Here is a 26489-nt window from a genome sequence, read left to right on the forward strand (position 1 = left end):
CTCTAGAGAAGAGAAGATTCCCTGTAAGTAATTTAACAATTATAACTGCTGAAAATTTATCTTGTTATTAACTTTCAAAAGTACTTCTCTTGTAGATCAGAACCTGTTATATTAGAGTTTCCAGAACTTAAAGGTCATGCACATCGTGATTATTGGTTAGCTATCATCCAAGAGATTTTGTATGTTCACAAATTCATAAGCAAATATGGAATTAAAGGGATTGCACAGGATGAAGTGCTTTGGAAGGTTGTTTTAGGAATTTTGCGTTTACAAGCTATTCAGGATATTAGTTCCCCGATTTCTGTACAAAATGATGCTCTTCTCATGTTTAATTTACGAGATGAAGTGCAGTTTTATTAATGCAATTTTACTAGTTAGTGTTGTAGTTATTAGTGTTGTATAGTTAGTGTAGTTCTTGGTTAAAATTAGTATAATTCAGTTCAAAAATAGTATAGTTAGTAGTTTAGTTCAGTTTATATTGTAGTTTAGTACAATTTAGTATAGTTCAGTTCAGTACAGTTTAATAAAACAAAAAACAGTTCAGTTCAGTTTTTTTGAACTATTTTTTAGTGCAGTTCAGTTTTTCTGAACTAGTTTTTAGTTCAATACAGTTTTTAGTAGTGCAGTGCAGTTTAGTTTGATTTGCCCACCCCTACACACACTCATCCTCCCATCATTTCTCCCTCTGCTCAATTTTTCCTCTCTTGAACAACAATTAGCTCACTCCCTGAATAATATCAACTATATTAACCTGTCATTCCTCTAATTTCTGACTCTCTACAAAGAGGTGCCAAGTCTCCTCATCAATGGTCTTATACTTTGCACATGGAGACTCATTTTTTTTGGGCTCCAAATACATATCTCGAGGTCAACTTAGTCTTAAAACCACGGAATTTCTCAGCAATAGATGATAAACACTTATGTCTAAGTTGTTAAAATAGAATGGCTCAATTTCTCACACCAAGAGGGGGGTGAATTGGTGAGATGTAAAAGATAAAATCTTTTAAAATCCTTTTCACAAAAATGATGCTTTAATACTTTTCTTGAATCGCAAGGTAAAATATTTTCAATGTAGTGGAAATTTAATCGAATAAGTGCAGAACGTAATTGATTGAATAAAGAGAGTAGGGATGAGAAAATTCAAACACTGTGTTTTTATACTGGTTCGGCCAAACCTACATCCAGTGTCCTTCCAACCACAGGAAGCCAATGCACTATAATGATCAAGGTTTTTACAACAAGGCTTTTATAGCGACCACACGTCAAAAATATAAAACACCTCTCTAACCCTCTAATCAAAATATAGGCAATGCACAACAAGACCAGCAACAAGAATCCCCTCTTCTGGTGTCTAAACCCTTTGAGACACTCAAAGTGAAGAACGCTACACGCTCTTCTTCCTGTAATCACAACAGGGAACTTCAAACCAATCTTCAAAAGATTGTAGAATCTGATCTCTCAATGACACCCAAATGTGCAAGTTGATCAACCTTTGAAAAACACAACAATCTTGCTCTTCAAGAAATCACAAGTAGATGATCACTACGGTCACTCCTTTTTCTTGGAGCTTTTCTTTACTTTCTGTAAGATCACAACTTTATGCAAAAGATATGAAAATGTTAGAATAACAAAAGTTCTTACAGAAATCAAATATGCGTCAATTTATAGAATAACTCATCTTAGACGCATTTTAATCGACTTAGCTACTAATGCATTCGAATATAACAATTATGTTATAACAGTTAGCAACAATCACGATAATTAATTGAATGCGCAATTAATGCAGTCGACTAACATTTAATGCTTGGTCAACACAATCAAAAATATGACCATTAGACAGTTATGTCAAGCATTAACAATATTTCAAAACAATAACTAACTTAATCGAAAATAGCACACATGCAATCGATTATGCAACAGTGTTAAGCATAGTGTTGAGATTGTTGATAGGGGGAGCACTGGTTTAGCTAAACCCACAATCTCAGTAATATCTGAGTTTTTGATGATGACAACGCATAATTAATAACACATGTGTATTATGTGTTACATGTTCTATGCTTACATGTTATATGCGTATATGAGAACATGATTGTGTTGTTGCTGTGTTGTTCATTGCATTTCATTGTGTTATATATGTGATTTTATACATGAATGCATGACATATGTTTCTGGATGAGAAAAACCACAAGCACTAATGTTGAATTTTAATTGTGTGGCTAAACAACAGTTTTAAGTCGATTTCATTATGGGGTGAGTCGATTAAAACTCGTGTCTTTGCACAAACCTTTTTCAAAGTGTGCTATGAGATTTTTCAAAAAGAAAGTTTTTCAAAACTATGATTTACACTGTTACATAGTCGATTATATGTGTGTTGCATTCGGCTAAGTATGTTACTGTTTTGAAATTCTGTTAATGCTTGATATAACAATCTCATGGTCATATTTTTAAATATGTTGACCAAGCATTAAATGTCATTGGACTGCATTAATTGCGAATTTAATTAATTATTTTGACTGCTGCTAACTGCTATAACAAAATTGTTATATTCGACTGCATTAGTAGCTTAATCGATTAAAATGCGTCAGAGATGTGTTATACTATAAATTGACGCGAATTTGATTTCTCTAAGAACTTTTGAATCTAACAGTTTTTGCGATATTTTTCAGAAAGTGTTGTCTTGCAGAAAGAGGAAAAGAGCTCCAAGAATCAAGAAGTGACTGTGGTGATCATCTCCGTGTGATTTCTTGAAGAGCAAGTTTGTTGTGTATTCAAAGGACTGATCAATTATGCATATTTGGGTGTAACTATGAGATTAGAGGCTACAATCTTGTGAAGATTGGATTGAGGTTCCCTGTTGTGACTACAGGAAGAAGAGCGTGTAGCTTTCTTGACTTTGAGAGGTGTCTCAATGGGTTTAGACAGCAGGAGAAGAGATTCTTGCTGCTGGTATAGTTATTGTACTGCCTATATTTGATTAGAGGGTTAGAGATATGTTTTATATTTTTTACGTGAGGTATCTATAAAAGCCTTGTTGTAAAAACCTTGATCATTATAGAACATTTGCTTCCCGTGGTTGGAAGGACACTGGATGTAGGCAGGTTGGCCAAACCAGTATAAAAAGCAGTGTTTGAATTTTCTGATCCCTACTCTTTTACTTTTAATCGACTTTACTCTGTACTTATTCGATTAAGTTTCCGCTCCATTAGAAAGTCTTTCACCTTGCGTTTCAAGAAAGCTTTAAGGGCATCGCCTTTTGCGAAAAAGATTTTAAAAGACTTTGTTTTTACGTTTCACCAATTCACCCCCTCTTGGTGTGAGAAATTGAGCCATTCTATTTTAACACATAGTTTTGAAAAACTTTCTCTTTGAAAACTCTCACAGCACACTTGAAAATAGTTTGTGGAAAGACAAGAGTTTTAATCGATTCATCCCATAATGAAGTCGACTTAAAACTTTTGTTTTGCCACATATTTAAAGTTCAACATAAGTGTTTGTGGTTTTCCTTTCAACATCATATGTCATGCATTCACACATAAAAACACATATGCAACACAGTGAAATGCAATGAACAACACAAACATGCTCTCATATATGCTTAAACAGATTTAACATAGTGATCAAAAGCATATAACATGTAAATATAGAACATGTAACAAACAATATACATGTGTTATTAATTATGTGTTGTCATCATCAAAAACTCAGATATTACTGAGATTGTGGGTTAAGCTAAACCTTTGCTCACCCTATCAACAAACTCAACATAAGTGTTACGACATTTGGAATGTCAAATGTCGTCTGCAATAAACATAATAAAGTTGTATCAATACAAAATTATCAATATAAACAAACTATAATTCAAATGATATTAATTAACTTACCAATAAATCGTTCCATAAAATGTTCCGATCAACCTCGGACACATGGTCAAAAGATGAAGTAAGAATATTAATCCTATCATACGCTAGTACTCCAAGGTATGATCTGAAGACATCTGCATTTGGACCAGATGCCACACCAGTGATCACATTAACATCCATAGGTGTCCTTTCACCACTATTTCTTCTGACCATCAGTTGTCTCAACTTAGTGGCTCGTCTAGTAGGTCTGGATGAGGGAGCCTCATCCCTTGATGAATGTGGGTGGTCAGCCATATATCTGTCAAAATAAATAACAACATGAAATATTAATAAAAGACTTATGTAATATCATATAATTTAACAAAACATGTAATAGGGGTCATATGAAATATTAATAAAAGACTTATGTAATATTAATAAAAAACTTATACACAAATTTGAAATTCATACATAAAGATATGGATTGGTCATATGTATATTCCCTCATTATGATCTGATCGAATTGCATGTACATTGTGAACTAGAGGCTGGTCATCCAAATTTGTCGTTATTTTAAATGATTGGTGTTCAACGATATGAATATTAATCAGATTGTCTTCATTAACTTCAAATTGTTTTTTGCCTTAAAGAGCGACATACCAATGATCAGACGTAGGATCTTTGACATAAAAAACCTAAGACGCTTGATGTACCATGATAAACGGTTTGTCTCGATAATCCACCTTTCGAAAATCAACTAGTGTCATACCCGATTTATCTATTTTCACACCACTTTTATTGTCAAACCACTTACATTTGAACAATGGAACAAAAAACTTAGTGTAATCAACCTCCCATATCTCTTCTATTACACCATAATATCTCATTGATCCAAGTACAGGATTTTGATCTTTTGATGTGGAAAATTGGAGTGACTTAGCTTCTAGACTGGCTCCACTATTTTGTATTGTGCTTTTATCATCCAAAGTATTTGTATAGAATGTGAAATTATTGATTTCATAACCTGTACAACATACGACATCAAACTTTAAACCATTTGCAAGCCACAACAAAGTCTGAGAAGAATGTGGCTCTTTGTCAACTTCAGATTTGAACCATGACAGAAATGTTCTATTATGCTCCATCAATTGTCATTTCTTTGATTGTCTTAGATTTTTATTCTTCATAATGGCTTTGTGTGCTTCCAAAAAAGGGATCACCTCATATGTGTTGTTCAATATATAAAGATGTGCTTGCAACAATTATTCGCAGTTTTTCGTCACCACATTCACACCTCAGATGCTTTTACTTGTAGAATATTTATTCAACCATGATGTGCGAGGAACTCCTATTGGATTTGTTGAAGTCATGTAATCTGAAAAAAAACTCGATACTTTCTTCAGTAATATACTTTTCAATCATTGAACCTTCGGGACGATACAGATTTTTAACATACCCTTTCAAAATCTTCATATAACGCTCAATAGGATACATCAATCTTAAGTATACCAGTCCGCACAACTTGATTTCTATAACCAAATGAACAAGTAAATGTACCATGATGTCAAAAAAATATGGAGGGAAAACCATCTCTTGTTGACACAAGATGATAACAATTTCGACTCGAAGTTCATCTAACTTTGTAGGATTAATGGCTTTACTACAAATTAACGAGAAAAATGAACACAACCTGTTTATGGTCTGCCTAATATTTTTGAGCAAAATTCCACGAATAGCCACCGATAACAATTGTTGTATTAAGACGTGACAATCGTGAGACTTCATGCCAACAAGCTTTAAGTCCTGCATCGACACTAAACTCTTCATATTTGAAGAGTATCTTTGTGGTACCTTGATATTCTTTAAACAAAGGCAAAAACTTATCTTCTCTTGTTTGGACATTGTGTAACATGCAATGGGCAAATAAGTACGTTTACCAATCTCCCTGGGTGCCAAATCTTCTCGGATCTTTATGTCAACTAAATCCAAATGAGCATTCACTCCATCTTTTGTCTTTCCCTGAATGTTGAGTAGTGTACCAATCAAGCTATCACACACATTCTTCTCTACAAGCATTACATCTATCTTTGACCAGTATGGAAGATCAAAGAATATTGATTTCTTCTTTCAAGGGGTGGTTACAGATGGCTTCTTGGAAGTTTACCCAAATACATGATGTATTTTATTAACTTTTTCAAGGATTTGAAGGCCATTAAGTGGATTTGGTGCTTCGTCCCTTTCTTGATATCCATTGAATGCTTTTTTTAACCTTCGATATGGATGATTACATTTTTAAAATCTCTGATGATGCAGATACACTGTCTTCCTTCCGTGTTTCAATTGCTGAGCTACAGTGTTTTCTTCACATATAGGACATGCTTTATGACCCTTGACACTGTATCTTGACAAATTACCATAAGCTGGAAAGTCATTAATGGTGCAAAATAACATTACATGCATCAGAAAAGTTTCAGAAGCGAAGGCATCAAATATTTCAACCCCATCAACCCACAACAACTTCATGTCTTTAACTAGTGGGCTTAGATACACATTTATGTCATTTCCAGACTGTTTTGCACCAGATATCATCATAGACAACATCATGTACTTCCTCTTCATGCATAATGCAGGAGATAAGTTGTAAATTATCAAAATAACTGGCCAACAACTATGATTGGTACTTAAATTACCAAATGGGTTCATTCCATCAATGGCTAAACCAAGCCTAAGATTTCTACATTCTTGATCAAATTGGGGAAATTTATGATCAATATTTTTCCATTGCTTTGAATCAGTTGGATGACGAAGCAACCCGCCAATTTTTCTTTCATCTACAGCCATCTAAGGTTTTTTAACATCTTTTGGATTCGCAAACAAACGGTTAAGTCTGGGCACAATTGGAAGGTACTAAACTACTTTCAAAGCAGATCCATTTTTTTCTATCTAACGATTATCTTCACTATTATTTTTTGACTTGTATCGTGATAATCCACATTTTGGACACTTTCAAAAATTCAAACTCTTTCCTATCTAAAATGCAGTCATTGGGACAAGCATGTATCCTTCTATACTCTATAACAATCGAACAAAGAATTTTCTTCGCATCATAATTACGAGTGGGTACTGTATTTTCATCTGACAGCATTTCATTCAACAACGTCAACAATTCTGTGACAATTGTATGACCTTAGTTGAACCGACATACAAAGATGTTTTCGCATCAGTCGACATCGTCTCATACACATGAGCTTTGGCAAAATTTTCTACGCTAACATCGTAGATCATGTCCTCTAATTTATCTTCATCTAGTCGATCTTCTTCCATGGTGGAATCAATAACATTTTCAGTTTTGGAGACAGTCGGAAAATGTATTTCTTCGTCGTGCCATATCCATGTTGTATAGCATTGTAGGAAACTATCACAGATAAAATGTTCCCTAATTTGGGTTGCATTCAACTTTCTCCAATTCCAACAATTCACAAAAGGACATATAAGTTTCACTTCACCATCACTTTTACCCTCATTACATTAAGCAAATTGTAAAAGAGCTACCCCTCTCTCGTACTCAACACTAATGCGTGGTAAATTAATCCAATTTTGATCCGTACCTAAATATTCAAAAAATTTCTACAAAATTACAATCATACAATTATACATATTCAACATTAAATCAATTCAATCATACAATCAATTCATTCATACAATCATACAATTAATAAGCATTCAAATGATCAATTCAAACATTCAATCACACATAATTACATATATTCAACATACAAAAACTTAAAAATTAACAAAAAAAAATTAATAAACAAAATAGGAACCTGAGAGCGTGAAAAAAGAGACAACAATGAAGAAGAAACGACTACCTGCGTTTTGCAACGCAACAAAATCACAATACCTACACACAAATACAACAAAACGTACGTCTCATAATCCAAAATAATAAAAAACGCAACAAAATAATCAAAAAACGTATCTAGACAAACCAAAAACGCAAAAAAAATGAACAAACCACGATGATGACGACGACACAATAATGCTTCAAAACTAATTTTGATCGGTGCAAATACTTCCAAAATGATCACGAAGGCCACGACAACAATAAAAATCAAGGATGACCAGTGGGAATGCAAAGAAAACGAGAGGCAAGGTGCGACGAAAGAGAGCTTTGCAGAGAGTTTTGAACAGTTTCACAAAGAAGACGAAATTGTTCACTCTTTGTAATATTTTTTTAACCTACTTAAACGTTACTAACTCAATTCATTAAATAATCGAAGCAATAAGGGGTTATGGCCTCAGTTGTCCACCTAACCGAGGCCAAAAGTCATTTAAAACAAATTCAAATTAAATTCAAAATGACAATTTTGCAATATTCGATCAAACATTTTGCCTCGGTTTCGCGCCAAACCAAGGCCAAAATCCCAAAAATATATATTAAATATTTAAAATAAGTCAAAGGAGGTCATATCAGACTCTATGACATTGGTTCTGGTAGAACCAAGGCCAAATGTCTGACCCTTTGACTTCCGCTTTTATTGTAAGACTACAGATATGGCAATGTTAGAATTTGTAGGGGGATATGGCCTAGGTTGTAAGGGGAACCGAGGCCAAATGTCTAACCATCTCACTTACTTTTTCTATTGATCAGACTGCAAATGTTGGTTGTTAGAGTTTTGTAGTGACCTACGACATCAGTTGTAAGGGCAACCGAGGCCAAATCTCCTGCATACATTAGCAAAACATTTGACCATTTCAACTGTCATCTTTCTGTCAAGGGTTATGGCCTCGGTTCTACGGGGAACTGAGGAAGAAAACCCTGTACAGAGATTTCCATCAGACAGCTGACTGGATTGTTAATGTTTTGCAGAGATTTTTGGCTTCGGTTCTGCATACAACCGAGGCCATAGGGTCTATATTGCTTCGGTTCTAAGACAACTGAGGCCTATACTATCCCAAAAATTTCAAAAATGCCACCGTGTCATATTATGCTTCGGTTTCTACTGAACCGAAGCATAATAGGCGCGGTAATAAGTCCTTTTTACTAGTGTATCGAGGATTTTTGCAATCTAATCATCATATCGAAGGTTAAAAAACACATAAAATGGACATCAAGAGAATGACAATGCATCAATTGTACTGATTAGCCTTTAAATTCATGAAAAAGTTAATAAAATACATAACGTATTTGGGAAAACATCCAAGAAGTCTTCTGCAACGAGCTTTTGGAAGAAAAAAAATCAATATTCTTTGATATTCTATATTGGTCAAAGTTAGAGGTTAGACATTGCATAGATGTAATGCACGTAGAGAAGAATGTGTGTGATAGCTTGATTGGTATACTACTAAACATTCAGGAAAACAAAAAAGATGAAGTAAATACTCGTTTGGATTTGGTTAAAATGAAGATCCAAGAAGCTTTGACACCAAGGGAGGTTGGTAAGATTATTTATTTGGTCCTCGTATATTACACTATGTCAGGCATCATTGACGGCTAGTTGTGATTTCTTAACGAACAATATTACTATGTGGTTTTTGTCCGTACTTAGTCTTCCCCAACCATCTCAAACAAGTAATATATTAGTAAGAACCTCAATGTTATCTCAATTTTAAGAACTTTCGTTGTTATATAAGTGTATCCTAAAACATGTCATTTTTCATAATTCAATTGCATGACATATGTTGTCGGGGAAATCAACTGTTAAGGCTAAAAACTTACATGATTGTCTCTCAAGGTTTGGTATTTTGATATATAATTTTTTTATTCCAGTGATCTTCTTCAACTGTTTACAATTATGTTGGTATAGTGTAGTGTAATAGATTAACCGACTCATATAAGTGGAGTTACTATGTAATATATTGAATGACAACCATTATTCATGTTCATATTACAAGTAGCTGAAAAATGGTAATAATTGCATTCAGTCAAATACTTTATAACTTTGGATTTTTATATATTAATTGATATCTTTTGTGCAAAAATTCAAGAATCCTACACCAATTCTCAATAATTTCATTCAATATTTAAAAAAACATATGCAAAATATTTAATAGAAACGTAGAATCATATTTAATTTTTATAAAGATATGATAATTTATAAGATTTAGTAAGCGTTTAACACATTTATAACTATCTAAATTCTAACTTATTTTTGTTTCTATTTTGGATTTCTTTGCGGGATTTTGTACAAGTTTAATAAGTAGAATGAAACAAAAAACAAAAACAAAATTAAAAAAAAATGTTAATACACTAGTGCAACGAAGGGCTATTGCTTCGGTTGTTTTGGGTTTATGACTGCGGTTCCTGAACCGAGGTATATACAGGCGAGGCAAAAAGGGGTAACCTTTTTGCCTCGGTTCTGAATCGAGGCAATATGTGTGAGTTTTTTGCCTCGGTTGGTTTCGAGCCGAGGTGGTAGATGCCTTTTTTTTATTTTATTTTTTTTTTCAGAAAATGGGGACTTTTTCTTTTCAAAATATTTTCTTTTTCTTTTTTATTTGGGACAATGGAGGCGGCGACGAAACAACCAAAGGCGGCAACGAACGGCCAAAGGCGACGACAAACGGCTAAAGGCGATGATAAACGGCCGAAGACGGTGACGAACAGCCAGTGCCGACGACGTACAACCAAAGGCGACAACGAACAACGTAGTTCGCGTGAGAGAAGTAGAGACAGTGGCGACGATCGGTGGTGGAGGCAGTGACGACGACCAATGGTGGAGGCAGCGGCAACGACCAACGGTGGAGGCAACAGTGACAACCAATGGTGGAGGCAACGACGACAACCGATGGTGGAGGCAGCTGCGACGACTGATGGTGGAGGCAGCGGCGACGGAGCGAGTTGAGGATGGTGAATCTGAGGTTAAGTTTGTTTGGTGGGAGTTAAGGATGGTGGTGGTGAGAAGGTTGTGGAAGGGGAGAATGAAAGGGGAGAATGAAAGGTCTGAAATTTTAAAATCGAAGAAGCTATTACCTCGGTTAAGTAGACAACCAAGGTAATAAGACTCTACTGCTTCGGTTCTAAAGACAACCGATGCCTAAACCTATCATAAAAAATTAAAAAAAAAATTATAAATGGCAAAAAAAAACTATAGGCATCGATTCGCGGTTAAACCGAGGCATTAAGGCCTTATGACATCGGTTCAAATGGAACCGAGACAGTAAAGGCTAACAAAATTGATTTGAAACGTTTAGATTTAGAGGTTGTTAGCTTTTGGCAGGACATACTACCTCGGTTCTGCACAGAACCGAGGCAGTAAGCCTATTTTGAAAAAGTTGGCAGGTGAAAAAGCTAATTTGTAGAAGGAAAGTAGAGTTTGTTGCCTCGGTTGGTCAGAAAACCGAGACAGTATACCATTTAGGCATCGGTTCCAATTGAACCGAGACATATAGTTTTGCAAAAATTACAAAATTGCCACCTTATTTTGATACGCTTCGATTTCAAAAATCCGAAGCGTAATGTACGAGTTTAAAAACCTCTCTTTTTACTAGTGATATTAAGTTTCACAACCAAAATTAAAGCAAATATGGATATTCGATTTTGATTCCTATCATAACCAAAGCTAAATACTCTTTAAAAAAGTATTTAAAATAAAAACATTAAACTTTAATTATAACCAAATTGAAACAGAAATAAATATTTAGTTTTGGTTCAAGTTGAAACCAAATATTCTAATAAAAAATTATTAAAAAAACAATATTAAACTTTAGTTACCTCTCTAATCAAAGCAAAAAAGATATTTACTAATAATCAAAGTCAAATAAACTTTCGAAAAAAAAAAGTATAATAAAAAAAAGTGGTGGAAATGTAAAGGGTTAGATATGACCCAGTTTTTGTTGTTGGGTTTTTGTAAAATTATTTGTGCATAGACGTGAGGACTAGGTATGGTGATAATAAGTAGAGATGGGCAACGTGAGAAGACGATATGGAAAATGATACGGATTCAATAATTGTGTGTGACAGCTGTTGGCAAGTATAGAGTTAAATGAATAAGAATGAATATGTTTAGTTTAGTTTAAAGAAGAGAGGTTTATTTTAATGGATTTCTTCTCCTCTCTCTTTTGAATTTCAGATCCATAACAACACTCCACAATCTCAGATTCATCTCAAACTCATCGTTTCTGCACACACTTTGCTCCTCTTCTTATGCTTCACCAAACCTACATAACCAACCCCTTCTCTTCTATGCTCTCTTTCACTTTTCACACTCAAGATGCTATGATCTCCATGCTTCACCTCTTCTCTGTGCAGTGCAGCGGTGATCCACAGGTAAATACCTTACTCAATGTTTCTTTCTACTCTTTCTATTAAATATATCTCTCAACCACCATTTTTAGGCAATGTTTCATTTTCATACAAAATTTTTATTGAAAACAAAATAATAGTCTTACAATATAAATTTTAAATCTAATTTTATTTTATAAAATTAATTTTTAAGATAAATTTTACCCTCATTTATTTAATATAAGACATTAATGAATCAACTTCAACAGAGACCGCATCATAATTCTAATAAATAAATTTTTCTTACAGATTTTGGTTAACTCTCTTATGTAAAATTTAAATTTTATTCAATTTGATGAAATTCATTTGTAAAATAAAATTTGTATTTATTTATATATTATTAATTTATTTTATTTTTAAATAAAATGGCATGTTCAATAAATAATATGTGTGTGAACAAAGAAAAATTACAGTTATGAGCAGCAAGCCTTTATTTACAGAACTGGAAATAATAGAAAGTATAAAATGTTGAAATAGTGGAGTTTGACAGTGAGAGAAGTTGAAGTAAATATTAGTAATATGGCAAAGAGCAAACAGAGATAAGCATGCATTGATGACCATCATTCACTAACAAAGAACAAAAATCAACCATTCCATCTATTCTTTTTTCACTGAAATTGCTTCTCTAGTTTTTGTATTTTTATTGGGTTTGTACCCATCATGCGCCCAGATGCTGGCCCAGATGAATAATGTGAGTAGTTGGGAGTTGATATCAATTTGTTGATTCCTTACTTAATACATTTTTCATGACGTAAAACATCACTCCACTTACTACAAAATGTCAAACTATTATACGATTTCTTAAGACACAATACTGCACAAAAATCTTTTTAAACAAGTTAAAGAAACTTTAAACTGATTTTTGAAACTATAGAAATAAGGGTATGAAAAATATTCAACTTTTTTAAATCGATTTAAAATGTCTACTTTTAATACTTAGTTTTGAAACTGGTTTAAAAAATTGTTTTGGGAATCAAAATTATATATATATATATATATATGACCCAGACTATTTAAACCGGTTAGAAAAGTGAACTTTTTATATAAATGACCCATACTTTTTAAACTACTGGAAGGCTTTAACTGATTTAAAAAATGCATTATTTATATGACTCTGAGTTTTTAAATTGGTTGACACTTTAACCTGTTTAAAAAAATCCACTTTCTATACCTATTTGGAGACGAATCAATATAAAAAATTACAAATTATTTTTAAATGACAGGTTGTATCTGTTCCCTACCACATACAAACATGCATATAATTAATATAGTCTAGAATAGTCAAATTTATAACCTCCAAAACACCCAACCAAGATATATATATTCATTCAATGTTGTAATAATTACATCAAAGCTAATACAATCTCAACCTCATAAAATCACCTAATATCATATATTATAGATACTTAAAAGGAACCAAACCCACTATTCACAAACTTCCTTTAGGACATCTTGCTCCAATGGAGGCGTGTCACTGAAAATCTACACATTGAACAGTTTGAGTCAATTTATAGTGATAAATATTTGAAATGTTAGTTATAAATTGTACATATTACCAAATCCCATGAGTCAACGATGTTTGTGGATATGATTTTCTACATGTGTCTCATCACAAAATATCCACACTTAAAACTTTTCGGTTAACATGAGCACAAGTTAAATTCATAGAATATTATAAACTTTATAATCGTATTTCTATAGTATGAAAGATTAACTACTTACAATTGGCTTAATGAACTGTAACTTATTTCTAAAGGTGATATGTGTTTCTTACAGCCTTGAATAAGGTTAAATCACTCTCTAAAAGTTAATTGTACATTGAAATTTGTGTCTAGTAGTAATATTAAATTATATAACACAAAAATAAATTATAAAAAAACTTATGCTATTAGTGTACTTTTAATTGCCAAAGTGTTAGGTTTCTTGTGTAATGAACATAAGAGAAACACAAGAAAATGTTGAGGAGTAATTACTAGCAAATGTCAATGACCCCTAAAGATTCTAACAACATTAGGTACAATTAACATTTACATGAATATAATATAATTTATAAAAAAAACATACTTACTATTGTACATAAGGTGCTAAGTAGACTTTTCTTTTCCATTTTCAAAGTCCTCTAATAGGTATTTTTTCACCTCTTCACCTTTATCCCAACTTTTTGAATGGTCACAGTGTCAATAAATCCATATATGTGATCATTCTTCCAATTAATGCATATATGATGTAAATATCTTAAATATCAAAAATGAATAATGTTAGAATAACTTATTAAATATATTCAAACTTGATTAAAAAAAAGTAGAAACACATATATTCAAACGCGAGAGGAAGATGAGAATTCTCCAGCCATAAACCCAACAACGTGACCACAACACGAGCAACGCCATTGTAGCACGAGAGCAACCGACGACAAGGGAACCGCGAGCAACGATGAAGGTTAGCGACAAACGAAATAACTGGCATGGGAAGTGCGGGATGCAAATAGAGGTGTAGGGTAGAGAAGAAAAAAGACGATATGAGAAGCACAAATAATAGTAAAGCATGAAAGGGCTGGGAAGAGGAGTATTAAACATTCTATACCAGTTATAGTGACTAATAAGTATAGAAAGTCTTATCCAATATTACAAAAGTGCCACCACATTACTTTCTATACGGGTTCCGAGTCCAACAATATAGAAAAACTTTGTAATTTATTACAGTTTTGTCACTGTATCACTTTCTATACTGATTATGCGTTCAATCGTTGTAGAAAAAACTTTGTAATTTATTATAGTTTTATCACCATGCTACTTTCTATATTGGTTTTGGGTATAGAAAAACTTTTCATATTTACAAAACCTTGCCAATTTCTATACCTAGTAAATTATAACCGATATAAAAACATGATATAAAATGACTTTTCTACACTAGTGACATTTACAACTTTCAAGTGACTATAGTGTCGTATTATTTCTAAGATTTTCTTACATGAGCTTTCTAGATGTTTGCATCAACTTTTATCAATTATGTTTACTTAATGTTTATATATTGATTCGCTTATAAGTCATAAACTTTGAAATTTTGCATTTGCATCAGAAAAAAAAGTATCCCTAGTAGAAACCAATAAAGCAAAGGAGAAGGTCTCAATTGTCAAGGGAGTATGGAAGTAGTTGTCTCTACGGCGACTGAAAATGCAATGCAAATTGCAGTACGTGTAGTGAAACGACAGTTTAGCTACTTTTTTAATTACAATGACAAATTTGAAGAGGTCAAATCTAACATTGAGAGGTTGGATAATACTAGGAAAAGGATACATCAAGTTAATAATGCAGAAATGAATGCAGAAGAAATTGAAGATGATGTTCAACATTGCTTAAAACAATTGGATAAGAAGATTGAAAAGTATAAACAATTTATTCACGATGAATATCATTCAAAGACAAGATGTTCCATTGGTTTCTTTCCAAATAACTTGTCGTTGAGGTATCGATTGGGCAGAAATGCTACAAAAATGGTAGAGGAAATGGAAGCAGAAGAACTTTGGAATAAAAAGTTTGATGAAGTTTCCTATCGAGTACTCCCGTCCATTAATTCTGCTTTGACAAACACTAGTTATGAAAGCTTTGCATCAAGAGAAAAAACTATCAATGTGTGTATGCAAGCACTAGAAGACTCTACAATTAATATGATTGGCCTTTATGGTGTTGGTGGTGTGGGTAAGACCACTTTAGTCAAAGAAGTTGCTAAGAAAGCTCAAGAAAAGAAGTTGTTCAATGTGGTGGTTATGGAAAATATAACAAGAAATCCTAACATCATAAAAATTCAAGGACAAATAGCTGAGATGTTAGGAATGAGATTGGAAGAGGAAAGTGAGATTGTACGAGCAGATCGCATTCGAAAGAGATTAAAGAAAGAAAAGGAGAACACCCTTATAATTTTAGATGATTTATGGGATGGGTTGGACTTGAATAGATTGGGGATTCCAATCAGTGATGAAAATGATGGAAGCGAACAAGATGTCAATGATATATCTGATTCTAGTTACGATAAGATGGAAAAAGAAGAGTTATCTTCCGATTTCAATAACATGACAGAAGAAAATTTATCTGAAGATCACAAAAGATGCAAAATTCTTCTAACATCTAGAAGAAAACAAGTATTGTGTAATCAAATGGATGTGAAGGAGAGATCAACTTTCTCTGTTGGAGTCCTTAATGAAACTGAGGGAAAGACTTTGCTTAAGAGATTGGCTGGAATACACATCCAAAATTTAGTGTATGATGAGAAAGCCATTGAAATTGCAAGAATGTGTGATGGGTTGCCTATTGCATTGGTTTCCATAGAGAGGAAACTAAAGAATAAAAGTTCCTTTGTATGGGAGGATGTCTATCAACAAATGAAAAAGAAAAGTTTTATGGAAGGGCAAGAACCTATTGAGTTCTCTATAAAGCTTAGTTATGATCATCTAAAAAATGAGCAGCTTAAGTGTATTTTTTTACATTGTGCAAGAATGGGAAATGATGCTTTGGTTATGGACTTGGTGAAGTTTTGTATTGGTTTGGGTTTGATACAAGGAGTCCACACAATTGGAGAAGCGAGAAACAAAGTAAATATGTTGATAGAAGAGCTAAAAGAATCAAGTTTGCTGTTGGAAAGTTACTCTAGCAACCGCTTTAACATGCACGACATTGTGCGTGATGTTGCTCTTTCAATATCATCCAAAGAAAAACAAATGTTCTTTATGAAAAATGGCATAATCGATGAGTGGCCTCACAAAGATCAACTTGAGAGGTACATGTCGGAACAATCGGTACCGGTATAGAGTTGCACAGCGGAATAAAATATTTAGAAAGCGTGTTACGGTCACAAATTAAGTTATGATGGTCTGTTTTAGAAAATCAATTTTCTTAGAGAAAATTTAACAAACACTTGATGTGCGTAAAACAGTAATGAGTGTAAGGAATAGAAAAATTGACACACTGAATTTTTATCCTGGTTCGATTCAAAAGAATCTACGTCCAGTTGTTAATCACTATAAAAAGTGATTAACGATTTCACTAAAATCAGTTTCAACAAAGTACAATTAAGAGTGAATAAAAAGCATAAATATAAAACCTTCCTTCGACCAACGAAATGGAAGCAAGCAATCTACACTTTCCTTCTAATCCAGAACAGTGCAGAACAGTTCTTCCTTCGACCAACGAACCGGATGCCAACTCGAAGAGAATAACTCCGACCTTTGACTCACAAAGCGAGAGCTTCTCCTTTTCACGAGACTTGACAGTGCAATGAACTAGCTTATGGAACTTCCTCAGATAACACTGTATTCTCACAAGCTCAGTAAAAATTCTAGGAGTTTTGGAACTCACCTATATAGCCCACTAATCTAATTTCGCAAAGATGAATTATAACTGCCGCAGATAATCGATTATTGTTAGTGCTAATCGATTATTCAAGTCCGTTAGAGGGTTTTCAAAAAAGTGATAATCGATTATCCTGAGGAATAATTGATTATTTCAGTGACTTTGGCAGTTCTCATCAGAACTGTGATAATCGATTATTTGGAGTAATAATCGATTATTCCAGTGCAACGAGGTTTTTTAGAATGGCTCAGGATAATCGATTATTGCTTCTAATAATCGATTAAATGCGTAGCAGTTCTAAGAATACGAATTTTTCTAAGTATTACATGTTTAAAGCTTTTCCTAATACATTTATGATCTACAAATTGCTTTTAAAACAACTATAACAATCTACATCTTTCAGCATCATCAAAACTATTTATCTTCAAATTTACCAATGCTTCTTCATTGGTAACAGTACACTGCTATCTTTTTACACTATTGTTATATCAATGATGATCTTCCTGGGAGTATATATTGTCCTAGACTTGAAGTCCTACATATTGACAATAAAGATCAGTTTTTGAAAATACCAGATGACTTTTTCAAAGACATGATTGAACTCAGAGTCTTGATATTGACTGGTTTTAATTTTCCATGTTTACCTTCTTCAATTATATGCTTATCAAAACTAAGAATGCTTAGTTTGGAAAAGTGCACTCTGGGACAGAACTTGTCAATTATTGGAGAGTTAAAAAAACTACGAATTCTTACTCTTTCGGGGTCTAACATTGAAAGTTTGCCCTTTGAGTTTGGGCAACTAGATAAACTTCAACTTCTTGACTTAAGCAATTGCTCAAAATTAAGTGTCATACCTTCCAACGTCATATCAAGGATGAACATTTTGGAAGAATTTTATATGAGAGACACCTTGATTCTATGGGAGGCCAAGGAGATGATCCAAAATAAAAATGCTAGTCTTTCTGAGTTGAGGCACTTGAATCAGTTGCGAAACCTAGACTTACACATTCAGAATGTTGCTCATGTTCCACAAAACTTGTTTTTTGATAAGTTGGATAGCTACAAGATTATCATTGGTGAATTCAACATGCTCATAGAGGGAGAATTCAAAATCCCTGACAAGTATGAAGTGGTGAAACTTCTGGTATTGAACCTAAAAGAAGGTATTGACATTCATTCTGAAACATGGGTTAAAATGTTGTTCAAAAATGTTGAATATTTATTGTTGGGAGAACTCATTGATGTTCATGATGTTTTCTATGAGTTAAATGTTGAAGATTTCAAAAGTTGAAACATTTATCCATTGTAAACAATATTGGCCTTCAATATATTATTAACTCAGTGGAACGACTCCACCCTTTATTAGCTTTTCCCAAATTGGAGTCGTTGTATCTTTACAAATTGTATAATTTGGAGAAACTATGTAACAATCAGCTTCTAGAGGCCTCTTTCTGCAGATTAAAAACCATCAAGATTAAATCATGTGACAAATTGGAAAGCCTTTTCACATTTTTCATGGTTGGACTCCTTACCATGCTTGAAAATATTGAAGTGTGTGATTGCGATTATTTGAAAGACATAGTTTCCATTGAAAGACAACCCCATACTGACAGTGATGACAATATCGAGTTTCCTCAGTTACGAACTTTGACATTAAAATCCTTACCAGCATTTACTTCTTTGTATACCAATGATAAGATTCCTTGTAGTGCACGATCACTGGAAGAAAAAGGGAGAAACAGGAACAGAGATATTATTGTTGAAGTTGAGCAAGATGGCACCAATTCTTGCCTTTCACTCTTCAATGAAAAGGTAATATAAAGCATTATCAAAAATATGTATATCCTCTAGAATCCTTTACAATCTTTAATTAAATTTGCATGTTATTCTTCATAATCTTATTGTTTAGAAATTAATTATTCTTACAGATTTTGATTCCAAAACTAGAATCGTTGGAGTTATCCTCGGTCAACATCCAAAAGATATGGAGTGACAAATCTCAGCATTGTTTTCAAAATTTGCTGACGTTAAATGTGACAGATTGTGGTAATTTGAAATATTTATTGTCATTCTCCATGGCTGTAAGTTTGGAGAATCTCCAAAGCCTTTCTGTAAGTGAATGTGAAATGATGGAGGATATATTTCGTCCAAAAGATGATGAGGTGTGTGGATTTATTCAGTATTTAGTTTGATTCATATTATCATTTGTTGTAGAATTAATTGCATTAATTGTTGAGGTCTTTTAGTTGCTTATCTAACTAGTAATTTTTATTGTAGGGGAATATTGATTATGTTTTTCCTAAGTTAAAGAAAATGGAGATCACCTGCATGGAGAAACTCAATAGCATTTGGCAACCCCATATCGGTCTTCATTCCTTCAACAGTTTAGACTCTTTGATAATAAGAGAGTGTCACAAACTTGTAAAGATTTTTCCTAGTTTTATGGGGCAAAAATTTCAGAGTCTTCAAAGCTTGACCATTACAAATTGCAAGTTAGTGGAAAACATATTTGATTTTGAAATGATTCCACAAACTAGTGATATAAATGAAACACAATTGCATAAAATAGTTCTACAAAATCTGTCAAATTTAGTGAGCATATGGAAGGATGACACTTGTCAAATACTTAAATATAATAATCTGCAAAGCATAACAGTTGCTGGGAGTCCAAATTTAAATTATCTCTTTCCAGTTTCGATTACCAAGGACCTAGAAAATTTGGAATCTCTTGATGTAAGGAACTGTAGGGCGATGAAAGAGATTGTTGGTTGGGACAAAGGTACAAATGAAAATGTTATCACCTTTAAGTTTCCTCGTCTAAACTATGTATCATTACAATCATTATTTGAACTTATGAGTTTTTACGGGAGAGCTCATACTTTGGAATGGCCATCATTGAAGAAATTGTTGATACTAAGATGTGGTAAGCTTGAAGGAATCAATACAGATATCTCAAACTCACAAGTGAAACCAATTGGTTTGGCTACAGAAAAGGTAATAGAAAAGATGAATTAAAAACCTCTCACTAAAGGATGTGAGAATATATATATATATATATATATATATATATATATATATATATATATATATATATATATATATATATATATATATATATATATAGGTCTTTTATGTATTGTAAAAAATAATTTATTCACGAAAATTTGGTTCCAAATATGCTTTGATAATGATAATATTTGTATTATATGTTTGTTAGGTGATATACAATTTGGAATTTATGGCAATGAGCTTCAGGGAAGTAGAGTGGTTGCAGAATTACATTATCAATGTTCACAGAATGCAAAATCTACAATCAGTTGTGTTGCATGGGTTGAAGAACGTTGAAGTTCTCTTCTGGCTTTTGCATAGACTTCCCAATTTGAAAAGGTTAACATTGGGGTTCTGTCACTTGAAAAGGATTTGGGCCCCTGCAAGTCTTATTTCACGTGAAAAAATTGGAGTTGTTATGCAACTTCAAGCGTTGGAACTAAAAAACATTTGGCCTCTGGAGGAGATTGGCTTTGAGCATGAGGTGCTTCTTCAAAGGGTAGAACGCTTAATCATTCAATGCTGTACCAAATTGAAAATTTTGGCGTCATCCTCAGTATCTTTTAGTTACTTAACATATTTAGAAGTGGAAAATTGTATGTTGAGGAATTTGATGACATGCTCAACTGCTAAAACCTTGGTTCAACTCAAAACGATGAAAGTAAGTTATTGTCCAATGATTGTGGAAATCATTTCAGAAAATGAAGGGGAAGAAATACAGGAAATTGAGTTTAAACTATTGAGATCCTTAGAATTGGTTTCTCTACAAAATCTCACAAGTTTCATGAATGTTGATAAGTGTGACTTAAAATTTCCTGTAATGGAAAATTTAGTAGTGAGTGAATGTCCTAAAATGACGAAATTCTCCAAAGTTCAAAGTGCTCCAAATCTACAAAAAGTACAAGTTGTAGCCACAGAAAAAGACAAATGGTATTGGGAAGGTGATTTAAATGCAACTCTGAAGAAACATTTCACACATCAGGTACGAATCATAATATTTATTTATGATTCCTAAACCATCAATATTTTTCATTTCATTTAAAACTTTGGCAACAAAGTATTCTACAATATAACTGTCATAGTTAGAAAACATATATAAATTGCACGCTGTAGCATTTGTGTAATATAATTTGAAGCAAAGCCTTTGTACAATATAAATGTCATAAGTTGATTTCTTCATTAATTTTTCTTGTACATACATACACTTGTAATGATGAGTTGTTTTGGCTTCTAAGGTGTCTTTTGAGTATTCAAAGCACATGAAGTTGAAGGATTATCCAGAGATGAAAGAAGTTTGTCAAGGAAAACCTGTTTTTCAAGATAATTTCTTTGGCAGTTTAAGAAAATTGGAATTTGATGCAGCAAGTAAAAGAGAGATTGTACTTCCATCTTATGTGCTTCCTTACTTGAAGAACTTAGAAGAACTGAATATAGAGAGCTGTAAATCAGCACGAGTAATATTTGACATGGATGACTGTCAGATCAAGGAAACAGTCTTTCGTTTAAAAAAGCTTACTTTAAAAGACTTACCAAATATGAAATGGATATGGAACAAAAACCCTGAAGGAATAGTCAGTTTTCCCAATTTGGAAGAAGTGTTTGTAAGTAGTTGTGGAACCTTGGTAACATTGTTCCCATCCACCCTTGCCAGAAATCTCAGTAAGCTTAAGGCACTTACAATACATAACTGTAGCAAGTTGGTAGAAATTGTTGAAAAGAAAGAGGAAATGGAAGATGAAATAACCGAAATTTTTGAATTTCCTTGTTTGTCGAAGTTGTTTCTTTGTAATTTGCCAATGCTTATTTGCTTTTATCCCAGACAACACCTTCTCAAATGCCCTATATTAGAAAGGTTGCATGTGGCATACTGTCGTAAGTTGAAGCTATTCACATCACAACCTCATCATAGTCTACCACATCCCATGTTCCTGATTGAAGAGGTGACAGAGCATTAGTAATTAATGTTTTCATTTCCTTTTTTTTCATAATTTTTCTCTTTCTAATTGAAATCACTTTATCTTGCTAGGTTGTTCCCAAACTGAAGGAAGTGATACTCAATGAGAAAAACATTACCTTGTTGAAAGATGGACATTCACGAGACCTCCTTCACAAACTAAATTATCTTGATCTAGTTTCTGAAGATTATGGAAATAAGAAAGATAGTTTACCTTTTGATTTCCTTCAAAAGGTACCCAATTTAGAATATCTTGTTGTGAGGCAATGTTTTGGTCTGAAGGAGATATTTCCCTCAAAAAAACTAGATGGTGATCATGATGGAATATTACTAGCTGGATTGAATAAATTAAGCCTAAATAAACTTCTTGAGTTGGAATCTATAGGGTTAGATCACCCTTGGGTAAAGCCTTACACTGAAAAACTTCAAGGATTAGCAGTTATTAAGTGCCCTCGTTTAGAAAGATTAGTAAATTGTGTTACATCTTTCATCAATTTGAAGCAGCTGATTGTGAAAAACTGTAAAAGAATGATGTATCTATTCACATTTTCAACAGCCAAAAGTTTGGGGAAGCTTGAGACTTTACGTATAGAGAATTGTGAGTCAATGAAAGAGATAATAGAAAAAGAAGATGAAAATGGTTATGATGAAATCATATTTGGACGGCTCACAAAACTATGGTTATATTCCCTACCAAGACTAGTAAGCTTTTATTCAGGAAATGACATTTTGCAATTCTCATCTTTGCAAATAATGAGACTATTTAAATGTCCCAATATGAAAAGTTTCTCACAAGGAAACACAAATGCGCCAATGTTTTATGGAATTAAATCTTCATCTGATTCTGATTTAACCTTCCATTCAGATCTCAACATGACAGTTGAAAGCTTGTTCCACGAGCAGGTAAGGAAATTATTGTGTCATTATTCCTATCCTTTTTTTTCTTCAATTTCTGTTAATTGATCGCATTCTAAAAAGTTCTTTTAATTATTATTATTATTAAAAAAATGGGTATATTATTCATAATTTTTCACTAATACAAACAAAATTTTTATTTTACAATATATATAGATTAAAAGTAAGCTCACAGTTTAATTAAAAAACAATAGTAAAATGAATTTTAGCACGAAATTATTGTATATATGTAAATTAATTATGCATGAGGCTTGTCAATTCTGACATTCACTTTTTGTTTAAGGGTTTTTTCGAATATTCAAAGCAAATGATTCTATTGGATTATCTTGAGATGAGGGGATTTGGACCTGTGAAAGATGTTTTTCCACGCAAATTTTTTGGCAGTTTAAAGAAATTAGAAGTTGATGGAGCAAGTAAAGGAGATACTGTTATTCCATCTAATGTACTTTCTCACCTGAAGAGCTTGGAAGAATTGAATGTGCATAGCTCTGATGAGGTGCAGGTAATATTTGGTATGGATCATAATAGCAGGGCCAAGAGTAAAGAAACAGTCTTTCACTTGAAAAAACTCAGTTTAAAAGACTTGTCAAATTTGAAATGTATATTGAACAAAAATCTCCAAGGAAGTGTCAGCTTTCCCAATTTGCAAGAACTGTTCGTTGATGGTTGTGGAAGTTTGGTAACATTGTTTGCGAGGAAGCTTCAGACACTTGAAATGCAGAAATCTGACAAGTTGGTAGAAATTGTTGGCAATGAAGATGCAACAACTGAAACATTAGTGTTTGAGTTCCCGTGTTTGTCTTCACTGACTCTTTATAACCTAACACATCTGAGTTGTTTTTATCCTGGAAAACACCATCTAGAATGTCCCCAGTTAGAAATCTTGCATGTGGCTTACTGTCCCAAGTTGAATCTGTTCACATCAAAAATTCATGATAGTCACAAAGAAACTGCTGTTGAGGCTCCAATAAACTGGCTACAACAACCTCTATTCATGGTTGAAAAGGTGACAACATTAACTATATTCCTCCTTTTCATTGTATATTTCCCAATATTTGTGTTTGTTTGTTCCTTCTAACTTCCACCGTGCGCTTTCTTTTGAATTGGTTTGGCTTGAATCTAGGTTGTTCCCAAACTTAGGGGTTTGACACTCAATGAGAAAAACATGATGTTGTTGAGCAATGAACATGTACCAGAAGTCAACCTTACCAAATTAAATCTTCTCCGACTATGCTTTGAGGATGATAAAAATGAGAAAGATACTTTGCCTTTTGAATTCATGAACAAGGTACTCAATTTAGAACATCTTCGAGTGCAGAGATGCTTTGGTGTCAAGGAGATATTTCCCTCTCAGAAATTGCAAGTTCATGATGGAATTCCTGCTTCATTGAATGGATTAACCCTGTTTGAACTAAATGAGCTTGAGTCAATAGGGTTTGAGCACCCATGGGTAAGTCCATACTCTGAAAAGCTTCAAATATTAAGGGTTGTCAATTGTCCTCTGTTGCAAAAATTAGGGTGTCATGCAATGTCTTTCTTCAATCTGAAAGAGTTGTATGTGAAGGACTGTGATCGAATGGAATATTTGTTCACATTTTCAACTGCAAAATGTTTGGTGCAACTTGAAACCCTAATTATAAAAAATTGTGAATCAATAAAAGAAATAGCAAATATAGAAGATGAAGATGGTTGTGACAAGATCATATTTGGAAAACTCACAACATTAAGGTTGTATTCCTTACCTCGACTACAAAGCTTTTTATCGGGGAATGTCACTCTGCAATTTTCATGTTTAAGAAACGCAACTGTAATTGATTGCCCCAATCTGAAAACTTTAGCTGAAAGAGTCCTAAATGTGCCTTAAGAATTTTGTCGATTCAAACATCATTGGAGGATTCCGATTTGTTCCTGCATAATGATCTTCCAGAGGTTGCTTCAAAGACAGGTGAGGAATTTATTATCTAAATTCAACTCTTTCATATTTTTTAATATGTTAAATTTTAGTTTTAGTTTTATTTAATTTTTCGTCATCTTTTTTTTAACTATTTTAAAAGTTTGAATTTGTTTTATCAAATATTCAATTTTACATAGATTTATCAATTTTATTTTTACATTTAAAGTAACTAAACTTGGTGGTATTTAAAAAAAAAGTGTTATCTATGCATTCAAAATGCAGTAATATAGAATACAGTAAACATATTCGAAATAAATAAAAAAACTTGATCAAAACTATAAACTTTATAAAATCCAGAAACTAAATCTTTACAAAATGGAAAAAAAATCGTGAATAAAAAATTAAATCAGAATTAAAAGTACAAATTAATCTTGTTTGTATATTTAAGTAAATTTATTATCTTCAAATGGGCATGTTGGTGATGGAATCGAAGCGTATTTTTGGAACAAGAGTTAATTTATGATTTTATATTAAGCAAGGATTTTAATATGGTTAAAATATTTTGCTTAAAATAATAATTAAAAACGTATATTACACTCCTTTCCCCTCTCAAAAGTTTTGTTTTATTTTTATTTTTTAATTTTTGCCATATGAAACTCTAACATCCCAATTAAATTGGCAAATTAATTTTGTTTATCAGCAAAAAGCATACTTGGAAGACTTGCCTCGTTCTACAAGCAAAGGAATAGGTTATGAAAAGAGTATTTGGAAAGAAGCAAAGGGTAAGGACCATCCGACAAACACCCTACAAGCATATCATAGTGTTGTTTGCTCCTCCACACTTCAACAGAACCAAAGATGCCAAACTCTGCACAAACTTCATCACCACACATGTTCTTCAAGTTAATTATTTTTTCCACGTAGAGTTTCAAAAGTCTACATGCAATTGCTAGGTTTTTCCAAGCTTGTTGTAATCACATAAAAAGGAGGACACTACAGTGACAATTTCGCAACGAAATGTTTGGGAATTCACATGAACCTATTTGGATAACTAACATCTTCATTTCTTACTCATGTCTTTCCTAAGTTTCAGTATAAACTTTTTTCCACTACAAAGAGGTGTATTATCGGTGGAATATTATCGACAACCTTGGGTTCGTTGGTAATACATTGGTAAAATAAATTACCGATAACTCGTGGTCGTCGATAA

The 26489-nt window shown here is 33.0% G+C and overlaps 1 pseudogene; it reads left to right on the top strand.

Moving 5' to 3' along the window:
• The first annotated feature begins 11855 nt into the window (after positions 1–11855).
• Positions 11856–26317, top strand: LOC108329123 (uncharacterized; annotated as a pseudogene).
• Positions 26318–26489: the final 172 nt, after the last annotated feature.

This window comes from Vigna angularis, chromosome 2 (genome assembly GCF_016808095.1).
Source record: "Vigna angularis cultivar LongXiaoDou No.4 chromosome 2, ASM1680809v1, whole genome shotgun sequence".
Classification (NCBI taxonomy): domain Eukaryota; kingdom Viridiplantae; phylum Streptophyta; class Magnoliopsida; order Fabales; family Fabaceae; genus Vigna; species Vigna angularis.